Below are 15,406 nucleotides of genomic sequence, written 5' to 3' on the forward strand. Positions count from 1 at the left end.
TGCAGTCCTGTTAAGTTAGACTTAAAGAAATGGTTAAAAAAAAAAAAAAAAAGGCAAATGACTATGACCTTTTTTGCATACTCAAGCTCATGAAGTATGAGTTACATATCTGCATCCATTATTAACACTACTTAAGTTAGATAACTTAACCAACTTACAAAACTCCTAACCTTAGTTCTGTATGCTAAGCCAGGAGTTTTTCTCATTTTTTATAAAAACAACCCCACCACGTACCCAGCTGCATGTGTACAGCCGAACACACTCACTTTGTCGCTAATACCATGTTATTTTGGGATAAAAATGTCTGTTTTTAGACCCTAAAGATGTCCAAATCAACAAATCAGAGTCTCATAATCCCTAAAATAGATTGCCATTGTAGTATTTGAGAATTACTTTAAAACTTAAAAATAACGTGTATCCTATATCTATTTGTAGTATTTTGGCTTCATCTATTTATTCTCATTCCAATCTCATTTATTTCTTCAGATACTTGCAGAGTACTCCCTACCTGTTTGCACTGACTATCACAAGATTTGTATGCATGGGCCATAAGAGACCAAGGGTCAGATGACATGGGTATGTGCTGGGAACATAACTAGTTTGCTGCAGTTTGTACCAATTGACCGGTTGTTTGACTGAAACAGCAAATCGGTTCACATCGATTGTGCATTCAAAGTGTTAAGGCATTCTGCAAAGAGTCAACCCTTACTTTACAGAAAATGGAAGCATTTTCACTTTCCACCCCAGAGCCACAGACTTCTTAGAAAATGTGACTGTGTTTCGAAGGCCTGCCACTTCTGCAGCCTTAATGAGATTTGGGGAAATTAACACAAAGGCTGTATGATCTCTCATAGATGGCAGAAGCCAACTTTTCCGAACCTTAATCCTCCGATGTAGTCATCAATACCAAGTCTTATTTCTCTGAAGCGTAGAACTCATTTCTATCTAGTGAAGTTTATGAAGCTTAACGTTCTTAAATGCCCATATTGTACCAAGAATTGTTCAAAGAGCTTCATGTTATATGAATATGTATTACATATTAGCTCTCTCAGCCCTTGCAAAGAACACTATATGGCATGTATGTAATTTGTGTGTGACCAGTGTTATCATTATAATTCATCATTTATAAATGAGGAACTTACAAAAAGATCATTTAGCAGGTAATTTCATGGGAAGTCAAACCCAGCTAGTCTGGCTTGAGTGTGTGTGCTAGGTCACTATCTCACAGTGCTTATGGAGACAACAAGAACGAGTCAGATCACTAAGAGATTTACCAAAACTTTGTTTCCGAAACCTCCCTTCGAATGGACTGTGAACATGTGCAATGAAATCAGCGTCTGTAGTAAAATAGTAATAACGGTATCAGTAACAACCAGACCCCTCGTCAGGAATACTTAGTGACTTTGTAGGAAAAGGAGAAAAGAAAAATATATGCTGTGCTAAACTGTTGGACAGTCTGGCATAGTCTGATTTTTCAAAGTCCCTGTTACGGAGTTTACATTCTGTTTAGGAGAGAAAGATAACCAAGAGGTAGATAGACAATACAGTTTAATGTAGTGATAAGTGCCAGAAAGAAATAAAAGTCAAGATGAAAGGATAGTGCATACTGAGTAAGTGACAGTTAAGTGGAAAATCAAATATGAGAAGAAGAAAGGCAAATAAGATAGAGGGGGTAAGCCAAACAACAAGCATAAAGGAATGTTCTGAAATGATGATTAGAGGGATTAGTCTAACACATCCAGCTGCAGCAAAGTCAGGGAGGGGAGCAATGATAGGTCATAGAGGTGGACAGAGACCAGACAGGTAAGGACCTGTGAGACACAGTATAGATGTGAGTTTTATCCTAACTGTATCACTCACGCGTTTTCATCAGGACCATGATTTGATTCGTTTTTAATATGGCTGCTGTGCAAGGACAAAATGAAAGGGAGTGGTAAGATGAGGAAGGAGCAGTGAAGAGGTCACTGCATGCGTCAGACATGAAGATGCAATTGTTGGAGTTCCCTTCGTGGCTCAGTGGTTAATGAATTCAACTAGGAACCATGAGGTTGCGGACTCCATCACTGTCCTCTTCAGTGGGTTAAGGATCCGGCGTTGCCGTGAGCTATGGTGTAGTTCACAGACATGGCTCGGATCTGGCATTGCTGTGGCTGTGGTGTAGGCTGGTGGCTACAGCTCTGATTCCACCCCTAGCCTGGGAACCTCCATATGCCCATATGCCGTGAGTGCAGCCCTAGAAAAGACAAAAAAAGAAAGAAAAAAAAATGGTTTGCACAGAGTGTTAGTGGTAGAGATGAGAAGTGGAAATTCAGAAAGTATTTTAGGTTGGAGAAAATCGGACTTGCTGACAGATTGAGTATGTAGTGGAAAGCAAAGAGATCAAGGATGATTCCTCTGCGTTTTTCAGTCTGTGTGTAAGAAACGGGAAGAATAAACTGAATGAACAGTAAAACAGCCTAAATTCACATTACATTTATTACAGAATTGAAAATGTAAGTAACTTGTAACCACCTTACTGTCTGCATTCCTGATGAAATTTTTATTTCCAGGCAGGTCCTCAACAAGATTTCCATTGATTTATCCTCTTTGCATTCAGTAATTTCAATATAGCCTACTTGCTCAAGAAGGAGCCTCTAGGCAATTGAATCTAACATTAATTTTTCACTAGTCCATCTGAATTCTTTTCTCCTGGCGGAAGTAATTTTAAAAACATTTCCTAAAGTGAACAATCTTAGTAATCTTTAATGCATTTCATATCTTGCTTTTCTTTAGTTGGGTGCCTTGCCTGAACAAAATTTCAATAAGATACTATTTCTTGGCTTGTTAAAAATTAGGAGATTTTGATTAATCTTGGTTTGTAGATGTTGATCTTCAAAACACTGTTCTAATGGAGAAAAATGCATTGCTTCTAGTCGTTTAGAATAAATTCCTAAAGGAAGAGATAAAATAAGGCATGTGATTATCTTCAGTCCTGATCTCAGAACTGAACTTGGGATTCACCTGTAATAAAGAGTCATATTGTATAGTTTACGTGACAGAATGAAGGCTTGTGGCACCAGGAACCTGAGGCTGCCCTCAGACCTTTAATGGCCTATTTATTCCCTGCCAGAGACTTGGAGTTTGACGTGTTTAATTGTATAGCCCATCTGGACGGAGAGAAGCTAAAAGGCATTTTGATGTAAGCATGAAAACCTTTAAAATCATTTCAGCAGTAATCTCAAAGCATAGAAATTCTTCTAAGAGTTCCCATTGTGGCTCAGCAGTAACGAACCCAACTAGTATCCACGAGGACCTGGGTTCTATCCCTGGCTTCTCTCAGTGGGTTAAGGATCTGGCATTGCCCTGAGCTGTGGTATAGGTCACAGATGAGGCTTGGATCCTGTGTTGCTGTGGCTGTGGTTTAAGCAGCTGCAGCTCTGATTCGACCCCTAGCCTGGGAACATCCACATGCCACAGGTGCAGCCCTAAAAATAAAAAAATGCCAAAAGAAGGGAGAAATGCTTCTAACATTAACTGCAATCACATTTTTCAGCTATGGCCAATAGTCTGTAAGCAGAATCAGTTTTTACTGCTCATCTCAAGTCAACCAGGGAATTAAGTATCAGGTTCCCATTATTCAAATAAAGAAGTCACTTCAGCTATTCCTGAAATCCTTCCTCTCTGCTGGTGAATGTGCAAGAGTTCATTTTCTGGAAGTAAAATCGATTTTTTTTTCTAAGTGGCACAGCCCTGTAGCAACAAACAAGGCTGTTGTAACTTCACATGGTACTTCAATACGTATTTCAGCTGGTGAGAACATCCTTCTAAACCAGATGAAAGTTATTATCCTATACCTCCCCCGCCCCGCCCCAACTGTTTGGTCTGGAGTTTAGCCAGTTTTACCCACGTCATCAGCTTCTCAAGTTTTACTGGCCTCATTGTCAGCCTTAGTCTTTTAGATGTTTATCTTGCCTGCCATATTTCATAATTTTGGCCAAGATAGGTAAAGAAATTTTGTATTTATTGGGTAAGAGTAAAGTTTGCAAACTGAATGAATTTATCCAGAAAGAAAGGTGCTTCAGTAATGGCTTTCTTGATGATGAGAAATGTAATTCTTTGGGCTTCTGTTACTCAGAGACTAAGAGCAGCAGAGTAGGAATTCCGGTCATGGCGCAGAGGAAACGAATCTGACTAGGAACCATGAGGTTGTAGGTTCGATCCCTGGCCCCTCTCAGTGGGTTAAGGATCTGGCGTTGCCATGAGCTGTGGTGTAGGTCGCAGACTTGGCTTGTATCTGGTGTTGCTGTGGCTGTGGCATAGGCTGGCAGCAACAGCTCTGATTAGACCCCTAACCTGGGAACCTCCATATGCCGTGGGTGCGGCCCTAAAAAGACAAAAAAAAAAAAAGGGAGGAGGAATTGTGACAAACACAAAGTGACAGGGATGAGTAGAGGAGAAACATCATATGCTTAAAATATAAATGCGTAGCATAGGTGAATGTTGAGGGAAATAAACACCGAAATTTAAATTATTCTTAGCTCCTCATCACCATTTTTTTAGGAGTCCCCGTTGTGGTTCATTGATAATGAACCCAGCTAGTATCCATGAGGATAAGAGTTCCATCCCTGGCCTCGCTCAGTGTATTAAAGTATCTGGCAGTTGCCGTGAGCTATAGTGTAGGTTGCAGATGCTGCTCAGATCTGGATTGCTGTGGCTGTGGCATAGGCTGGCAACTCCAGTTTGGCCCCTAGCCTGGAAACTTCCATGTGCCACAGTTGCAGCCCCCCAACAAACAAACAAACAAAACCCTTTTAAAAAATATTCTGTGTACCTGGTAAGTACTTCAATAGCATTAATTGATATTTTTTTTATTGAAGGAACTCTATAGAGATGTGCCATCCTGCATATAGTGTCAATTCAATTATAAAGTTGCACTGGAAGACCAATTTGAGTCCGTTTGTTCTCTCTTATCTTCAAGAGAAGGAATGAAATAAGAATATATTTGTGCTATTGTCATTTAATTATTTTATTTTATTTTTGTCTTTTGTCTTTTTAAGGCCGCAACCACAGCATATGGAGGTTCCCAGGTTAGGGGTCTAATTGGAGGTATTGCTGCCGGCCTAGGCCACAGACACAGCAATGCCAGATCCGAGCCGCGTCTGCAACCTACACCACAGCTCATGGCAACGCCAGATCCTTAACCCACTGAGAGGGGCCCGGGATTGAACCCGCAACCTCATCGTTCCTAGTCAGATTCATTTCCACTGCACCATGACAGGAACTCCAATTTAATGATTTTAAACAGTGGTAAAATGTCTTTTTTCTTTTATGTCTTACAAAAACAGTGTACTGTGTTTCCCTTTTCTCTCTATCTTCACCAACATTTGCTGTTTGTAGACTTTTTGTTGATAGCTATTTTGACAGGTGTGACATGATACTTCATTGTGGTTTGGACTTGCGTTTCTCTAATAAATAGCGATGTTGAGCACTGTTTCGTGAGCCTATTAGCTCCTGTAGAGGAGACCTCTACCATTCTGATATTCCCAAATTGTTGTGAAATGTTTGCTTGGATATTATCTAGACTTGGAAATTAGTTCATAGATTCAAGACAGTTACTAAGACCCATGAACAGTAGACGGTCTTCATAGATAGTTGAGCAGGTGCTAGAAGAATGTGGTCATCATGAAGAGTGAATCGAGTCAGAACATTTTCATGGCTCAGTGTCAGTAAGGGAGTCTCTTAATCCACATGAGAGGATTTGTTTAGAGGCAAGTCAGTTGGCTTATAAGGAACTATTCACAGAGACATTGAAAGGATTTTTTTAATGTTACTACTGACCTCTGAAGCCAAAGGTAGCAGCAGCATTGGTAAGGAATCCTCAGAGAAGCCTTCTGAATTCCTGCTATACCAGCACAGTTCCTGGGCCACTCATCTGGTCAAAACTGTTAGGCATTTAGAACACTTGGAGCTCCATGTGAGAATATGACCTCAGACCTAGGTGCCAGGGCTTCTCCATCAGGTGTGGGTGCTACCTTATGGTGCCACTTTGGTAGCCATTTATTTTTCACCCAGTAAGTGTCTGTCAGCCTCCTTGCCAGGTGTGTGCTTAGCAAACCTACTTTTATTTGATCTTTACATTGCTCTGTGAAATATCTACTATTTACTCCCGTTTTATAAATCATGAAATTGATGCTCACAAAGGTTAAATAATTTGCCAGTTGTTTCAAGAAAGAAATGAAGTAGGCAATACAAAACCCAGGTCTGACCAACTCCAAGTGCCTTGATTTTGCAGCATTCTTATCATGTGAGAATTCTGTAGATAAAAGTTTAAATATCAAAAATCTCGAGAGTGAAAGTTATGCACATCTGGCATATAAGGTAAAGCATGAAAGTGTGAGCTATGTCTCACCATCGAAAATCTGAAATATTAATGTAATTAATTTATTAATAAAATATATAACTTCTTACATTCCTTCTTTGTCATTCGCCACTCTCTTCTAACACACACACATATATTCCAATAAAAGCATGTTTCATGAGCAGAAGGAAAGTTGGCTTTCAGGGTTGGATCACTGATAACAGAACTGTTCTGTGGATATCACCCTTGCTCTGACAAGCACACTATCCATGTCATTACAAAGCAGTGGCTCTAGCAAAAATCAAAAGACAGAATCTATTTGTTTTGGCTGCAAAAAAATCCAGAGAATATAAATTACTACTTATGAAGAGATGAAAATTTTGTTTTTCTTTTAATATGCAGTAGAAAAACATTAAGGAGCCGAAAAAAAAAGACCTCATAATTTAAAAAATTGTAACCTTATAAGAAGACCCTGTAGCTTATTCCAATATGTAGGAAGATTTTCAGAAAAGCATATGCAGATTTATTGAACTGACTTAACATTTCCTAACTTCTGCAAATTAAAGGAAAAAATATTCTTTTAAAAAGCATGATTGGAATTCCACTTGAGGCTCAGCAATAATGAACCCAACTAGTATCTGTGAGGATGTGGGTTCAATCCCTGGCCCCACTCAGTGGGTTGGGGATCCAGTGTTGCCGCGAGCTGCAGGGTAGGTTGCAGACACAGCTCCGATCTGGTGTTGCTGTGGCTGTGTTGTAGGCCAGCAGCTGCAGCTTCAATTTGACTCCTAGCCTGGGAACATCCATATGCTGTGGGTGCAGCCCTGAAGAAAAAAAAAAGCATGATGACAGGTTAATTCTTTGTAGATGACAAGAAGGCAGATTCTTCTTTAAGATTATTTTGAAGCTGAGAAGTGAGGCTATTATTTGGAAACTCTAAGGAATATTACAAAGATAATTTGCATATTTTTAAAATTGAAAACGTTATTTCCGAAGAAAGTCATTTTAATTAATAGAGTATCAAGATGTTACAAGTACAACCCATAGTTTTGAATAAGCTTAGCAACTGGAAATTAGCAGTATAGAACTCAGAAGGAAGATGATTAATTGATGATAAGTAAATAGGTGTATTGGTATTAGAGTTAACATCCCATTGGAATGGCTTGTCATAGCCACACTTTGCTGTGTGCTTTTTTCCCCCAGTGATAGCAGGCACAATAAAACTTGTTCTATGTTTTATTCAATTTATATTTATTAAGTGTTTATCAGGTGCCAGGCAATTTCCTGGGTCGGCACTGTGAGTAAATCAGTGATCATTAGAGAAATTCAGTGACCTCTTGTGGCTTACAGTCTAGCAAGAAAAGATAGAAAAATATCTATATCCCAGTATATACTATGATGGAGTAAGGAGGGAAGAGAGTGTCAGGAGTGGGTGCCGTTTGATAGAAGATAGACAAGGAAAGTTTCTCTGACAAGGTGATACTTGAATTGAGACCTAAAGTAGGGGAAGAAGCAAGTGGTGCAGATAACAGGGAGGAGTGTGCCAAGCAGAAAGAACCAGAGGCACAAAAGCCCTGTATCCTTAGTTGCGTTCAAGAAACAGCATGGAAGTCAGGTGTTGCTGGAACACTATAAATAAGGGAGCAGTGGAGTGAACGAAGTTAAAAAGGCAGTGGGGCCGGATCACACAGATCCTCCTGGGTTATTGCACTCAGAAGTTTTGGCTCTTACTCCAAGTTAAATGGGAAGCCAAAAGAAGTCTTTGGGCAAAGGGTTGACAGGCTCTAAATTATGGTTTAAAAGGCTTTCTGGCCACTTTGGTGTGGAGAATAAATTATATTGGAGCAAAGAGGCCAGGGAACATTGCAGTAACCCACATTACAGTTGTAAGGTCCTATGAGAGCCTGAGTCAGGGTGGTGAAAAGTGATCGGATTCCTGATGTAACTTAAGTGCAGGGCCAATGTTTTCATTGCTAGAAGCGAATAACAGAAAGAAAGCAATCAAGAATGACACTAAGAATTTTTGCCTAAGAAAGGGGTTGCATGGAGTATCTATTCACTGATGTGTTGAAGGTAGAAATATCAGAGTTCAATGATGAGATTTTAAGTTTAAGTTGCGTCTTACACATCCAGTTGAGACGGTAACTAGGCAGTGAGATATGTCAATCTGGAGTTCTGGTGGGGGGGAGGGTGAGTCCAGAGCAGAGACATGAATCTGAAAATAATCAGCAAAAATGGAATTTAAGAGAAAGTGGAGTATTGGATGAGGTCATAAAGGGAGTAAATGCAATATACACTTACATACTTAAATTTCTATATTTTAGTTATCACAAATTTATATTTTTATTTCATATAAAGTGATACTCTGGATATTTACTCAAAGTTACTATATTTAATAATTGGTTTTAATAAGATACTCAGTAAAAGTTACTTTTCATCGTGAAGCATTTTTACTTCTACATGTCATAGTTTGATGAATAAATTTTAAGCTCTATTATGATACTTATGCCTTATTTTGCAGCTTCTTAAAATGCTTAGTAAAATACTTGACATGAATTTCAAATGTATTAAATTCATAAATTTATGGATATGAAAAAATCAAAACAAGAAGCCAAATCAGATAGATCTATATACCTTGAAGCTCTTATTAAAATTCAAATTAAAAAATATAACCTCACCTGCACTCCAGCAGTTTCATATTTTTTATACTCTCTCACAGACTGTATTTAAAAACAGAATAATTCAGTTTCGTGGTGGAATTATAGCTATTGCTCTTGTTGGGACACTGAACTGCTGTTGCTGTTATTACCATCCTTAAAATAATGAAATGAACATTTACCATGTATTTGACATCCTAACAGGAAAGGTTGTATTATGACCATTTCTGTTTAAACCTGAAAACTAAGAACGAAAGAAAGGAATAAAAGCAAGTATCATAGTCTAACAAAATTTCAGAACCTGGATTCCAACCTAAATCTGATAGACCTAAGAGAACAGAATTTTATTCTGCTATTATTCTGATCTAAGCAGTCTGTATATAAAACATATACTAATAGATATGTGTGTGATTGAGATATAATAAAAGACACATTCACTTTGAGGAAATTGAGAGGAAAATTTTTAAAAAGGAAAGAAATTCAACTATATAGACCATGTAGAATATCGTCTTGCTTCTTGGAAGCATAAGGAAAAAAAAGCAGTGTGAAGAGTTTTCCCTTGTCCCTTAAGATTTCAGAGATGTCTCAAATTTAAAATAGCCAGGTTTAGAAAGTCATGTCCAGTCTTTGCTTTTATGGCTCACATCACACAGCACATATCGATTTAACATTTGCCAAACACCTAGTATGTACCACCTTCAGTACTAGATGCTGACAGCACAAATATAAATAATTCATGGTCTCTGTTTGAAAGGAGCTTCCATTTTACTGAGGGAGACAAATGAGTTAACAAAAATCATAATAAACTGAGATAAATACTTATGTAGGAGGGCAATTACTTTATTACATGGTAGAGGGAACTAATATTTCCTTGGGAATGTGATGTCTGAGCTCAGTCTTGAAGAATGAACGGTGTTAGCCAAGCAGGGGAAAATACCCCTGTAATAGAGATAGGACAACCAAATACCTGCTCAAAGAATTCTAAGCAGCTTACTGTGGCTGGACCAGACATCTGAGGAGGGAGTTGAGTATTCAGGAAAGGTACTGGTCAAGTCAATAGGTGGTAGATTATGAAAGTCTATGTAATTTATGCTAAGGAACTTGGACTTTGGCCCTGAAGGATTTCTAGCTGGTAATTGGCGTGATAAGATCTATAATTTAGAAACCAAACCAGCTGTAGTGGTAGAATTTATTGAAGAAAGGACAAGACCATTCATCAGTAGGAAGACAGATTACAGCCTGTTGAAGTAATCCGGGTGAGCAAAGATGATGGTGTGCAGCAAAGGCAATGGAGAGACACAGAATGCTCAGAAAGTTTAGAACTGACCGGAATTGTTGACTTGATGAGGATGAGAAAAAGGATATGGCCCAATTTCTAGGCTTTGGGGAAAGGTGGTGCCATGCTCCAAAATGTCAAGTCAGGAATAAACCATTTGGAACCAAGATAATTAGGTAATGAGTTTCATTTTTGATATGTTGTTACTGAATTAACACATGAGGTTGATTGCGTAAGGCCAGTAGCAATTGTATGTATAAGTCTGAAGCTCAGAAGGGCAATCTGAGCTAATGGCAGATACTTGAGAGTCACAGATTTTTACATGGCAATTGAAACTAGGAGGATAAATGAGATCACCTCCTAAGTGTGGTCTAAGATCACCTTTTCTGATAAGAAAAGAAAAAGAAGACAAGGAATGGGAGGTGGTGGGGGCAGGACCGGGTAGTAAAGGGGAAGGAAAGGAAGGAAAGAGAATGAACAGTTGGGAGATCCCAGTGATGAAGTGGCATGCTAGAGGCCTGAGGAGGGGTTTTAGAAGGATCTATTTGAAAATTCAACCTGTGGTGTCATGGAATCTAGAGAGGAAATGATTTCAAAAAGATAACGGGAAAAATTAGAGAAATACTCAAAGATGTACTATTAACATATTACATCATATTACATCAACTCATCCTGGGGAGCTGATACTATGTGGAATTATCTCTGATAAATTATACTTGCAATAAAAATCTTTGGGGTGGAGGGCTCAGGGAGAGGTGCTACCTTAGAAAGATAACTGTGGCTGAATTCAGTAAGTCTCTGAAACAACTGAAACTCATGACTTTAAAGTTCCAAACCATTTTTTTTAATAGAACATTTGAAGCTACCAGTTAAGTTGTGGCAGTTTCCACTTCTAGTAGAACAGTTTTCCATCCTGACATTGTTCATTTTTCTCAGGTTGGCAAAATTTCAAATCTTCATGTTTTCACTTAGAAATATCCTAAAATTTATATGACGTTCTTATATCAGAAAGGGGATGACAAAAAAAAAAAAAAGAAAAGAAAAAGAAAGAAAGGGGATGACAGATGAACATACCGTTAAACAGACATAAACGTTTAAGGGCACCTTAACGCTTCCCATTTTATCTTATGTTTCCAAAGATGTTTACATATGCTTTCTGTTTTTCAGGACTAGGGTTACCATCTGTCCCAGACTGTCTAACATTTAGCACTGTAAGTCCAGTGTCCTGAACACTCCGTCCCAAGCAAAGTAGTCTGTCACCCTAGCAGAGTGCTGATAAGCTGTCCCGTAGCAGAAAATAGCATGCCTAAAAGATAAAAATCTGTACTGACCCTCAGTTGAGTGAGCTGAAAGTTACCACTAAAATGTCATCCTCAACAAAGACAATCAAGATGAAAATAAATGAATGAAAAACCAATCAAAATAAAATGGTGAGAACCAATCATGTATAAGCTATTGCTGATTATACAAAGCATTTGTTCAAGCAAAAGTTAGAAAAATAGAGATTTTCCCCCCCCCCATTGGGCAGAAAAATAAGATCTATCATGGTAGTTAGACTGATCTTTCATTTTTAATATACACTGGTTTTGTTACTTTTTCAGCAATTGTTGTATCTTAAATGATTACTTTATCATGTTAAATGGTTATTTAATCTTGATAATTCCCTTCAAATCTGCCAAATACTTCATATTATTTTGTTAGTGTTTTCCGTTCTAACTTGTATTCTAGGTGGATATTAAATGTAAGTGATGGGACCTTCTTCAAGTCATGAAGAACATGACCCCAGTGCTGATGATGAGATAGCAGGATAATTAAAGCTAGAGAGAAAGAGCTCTTTCCTTGGAGGCTCTAGAGACTACAGGGAAGATGACAGTAGTTCCATTATGATAGCAAACAATAGATCTTTAACAAGTATTCATAACCTCTTAAGGCCTGCCTGTCAATCTCAAAGTAACATTATACGCAACAAAATAGTCTTTATTAAAAGATATTCAGAATTTTCAGTGAATAGACAATATCTTCTCAATCACTGTGTATCAATAATTACATCTATCTCCTTTTAAGGCTACAAGGTAACCCATAACTCTGTGATTCCTTAGCCTAACTGAATGAGTGGCCTCCATTGTTAAATATTAGATCTCTCAGATATTACACAGTACAGACACATTTTTCATTCCTAAAATTTATAGCTAAATAACAGGGGAAGTTTTTTCAAAAATACTCTTTCTAAGTGTTCATCCCTGAAAGCCTAAATAATTTGCTTATAAATTTCTTTTTTTAGCAGCTTGAATTACTGCCCAAACTTAAATTATTCCCCGTAAGTACAAATTTCTAGAATCAACATCCAAAATTTAGTCCCTTGTTAATACAACTATTTAGACAAAACATACACCAGAGCTGTAGGACAAAAACTACTGGAGGTGAAATCGTATTTCTATTTCACATTTTCCCAAATAAACTAGGATGTCCTTATTTTCATTTCCATCTTCCCTTTGTTAAGTCCGAGCTAATTTAATTTCACATGGTCAGAATTTATTTTTTCTGTACTATCTTTATTCTTAATTTACCTCTTTGCTCACTTAAGGTTGCAGAGAAGTAGCCAAACAATGAAAATCTTATATTTGAAACAACAGTTTCAAAGATGCTTTTCATGTACTCATTTACTGAACAGTTATTTTTGGCACTGGGATACAATGATGAAAAAAAAAAGGCAAAATCTTTATTTTCATTTTACTTAGATTCTTGTGCAATTAGCAGCAGAGAGGCAAATGGTAAGAAGCAAACAATCAAATGAATGGTACAGATTGCAAGTTAGTGACCTGAGGAAAATAAAATTTGAATCTGAGATAAAGAAAGGATGAGAACCACTAGATTGTTTGGTTAGGAAGGCTGAGACCTAAGGTGCGGAAAGGAACCAGCCCTGTGTCAGTTGGTATGGTTAGAGAATTCCAGTTAGAGGGGAAAACAGTTAAGCCACTGTTAAGTGTAGAACAGCATTATGTGCTTTAGAAATAGAAGAGGGAAAAAGAGGATAGCTAGAGCATAATAAATGAGGATGGAAGTTGATGAAGAGGAGAAACATCCAAGAATCGAATTGTTCTGGCACAAATCATATTAAAGAGCTTAGACTTTATTCCAAGGGCAATGCACAATCATTGGTAGGAGGCAGGAGAGAGGTCTAAGAAAAAGAGTGACAAGAAATAATTCAAATTTTAATGATCACTCCCAGTTGTTGTTTTCATAGTGACTATAAAAGGAGCAAAAGATGGCAGCAAGACCATTGGGAAGATATTTTAATAGCTCAAGCAAAGATAGCTGTGGATAAAACTGGGATGCTTTTAGTAAAAACGTGAGGAAATTAGTCAGACTCAATATGGGGGCTCTGAGAGGGGGTTGCTTTGTTTTATTTTCTTGAAAGTTTAAAACTATAGAATTTGCTGTTGAATTGTGCATAGGTGACAACTATTTTAAAAAAGGGGTGGAAGGGAGAAAGCTTAGTCTTATTTTTCTGCCTAAGCAACTGGGTAGAGGTTTGGGTTATCAACAGAGAAAGGAAAGTCGGGTAGGAAGGATTGAATCAGGATTTCTGCCTGGGGCCATTTCAGTGTGGGCTGCCGAGTAGACATCTGAGTGGAGGTGTCACGTAAGCATTTGGCTGCATGATTTCTCACTTGAGTGAAGGCGTGTGGGTTGGTGTTACAAAAAAGAAGAGCTAAGAGAAGAAAATGTTTCAAGTTGGAAGGAATGAATAACTCCTTGGAATTCTGCTGAAAGTAGAAGCAGTGGGCACAGAGAGATGCACACTTTGGAAACTCTTATCCTAACATGAACATTTTCAGTGAACAGTAGGGATGGAGTCCTGATACAGTGGACTGAGGGAAGAACAGAGTTGGGAAGTGGTTTTAACTTGCAGTATCTTGACACTGAGGGCCTTTTCAAGTGCTTATTAATGACTGGTATTTTTTTTGTGTGTGTGAAGGGTCTATTAAAATCTTTTGCCAGTTTTGAGTGGTTGTTTTCCTTTTTATTAATGAACAGTCTATTCTAGATACAAGTCCTTCATAAGTGTAAGTTTTACAGATAGTTTTTTCCAGTCTTTTTTTTTTTAATTTTCCCACTGTACAGCAAGGGGATCAAGTTATCTTTACATGTATACATTACAATTACATTTTTCCCCCACCCTTTGTTCTGTTGCAACATGAGTATCTAGACATAGTTCTCCATGCTACTCAGCAGGATCTCCTTGTAAATCTATTCTAAGTTGTGTCTGATAAGCCCAAGCTCCCGATCCCTCCCACTCCCTCCCCCTCCCATCAGGCAGCCACAAGTCTCTTCTCCAAGTCCATGATTTTCTTTTCTAAGGAGATGTTCATTTGTGCTGGATTCCAGTTATAAGTGATATCATATGGTATTTGTCTTTGTCTTTCTGGCTCATTTCACTCAGTATGAGATTCTCTAGTTCCATCCATGTTGCTGCAAATGGCATTATGTCATTCTTTTTTGTGGCTGAGTAGTATTCCATTGTGTATATATACCACATCTTCCGAATCCAATCATCTGTTGATGGACATTTGGGTTGTAGTTTTTTCCAGTCTTTTACTTTTTTGTTTGTTTGTTTTTTGGTCTTTTTCGTATTTTTAGGGCCTCACTCACGGCGTATGGTGGTTCCCAGACTAGGGTTCCAATTGGAGCTGTAGCTGCTGGCCTATGCTGCAGCCACAGCAATGTGGGATCCGAGCCAAATCTGTGACCCACACCAGAGGTCAGGGCAATGCCAGATCCTCAACCCACTGATCGAGGCCATGGATCCAACCCCTGTCCTCATAGATGCTAGTCAGGTTTGCTAACCACTGAGCCATGAGGGGAACTCCTCCAGGCTTTGACTTTTTTATTTCCCTAATGGTGCCCTTTGAAGAATAAAATATTTTAATTTCAATGAAGTCCAAGTTATCAAATTTTTCCTTTTATAAATAGTATTTTTTGTTAGAAATAAGAAATCTCTCCTACCCTTTAGTTCACGAAAATATTCTCCTGTTTTCTTTTAGGAAAGGCCCTTTCTCTCTTGGTCCTGCACTTCCTCTCTCTCCTCCCTCTCTCTCTCCCTCTCTCTCTTTCTCCCTTTGGTTTGAGGTCTGG

Source organism: Phacochoerus africanus, chromosome 4 (assembly GCF_016906955.1).
Source record: "Phacochoerus africanus isolate WHEZ1 chromosome 4, ROS_Pafr_v1, whole genome shotgun sequence".
Taxonomy (NCBI): Eukaryota; Metazoa; Chordata; class Mammalia; order Artiodactyla; family Suidae; genus Phacochoerus; species Phacochoerus africanus.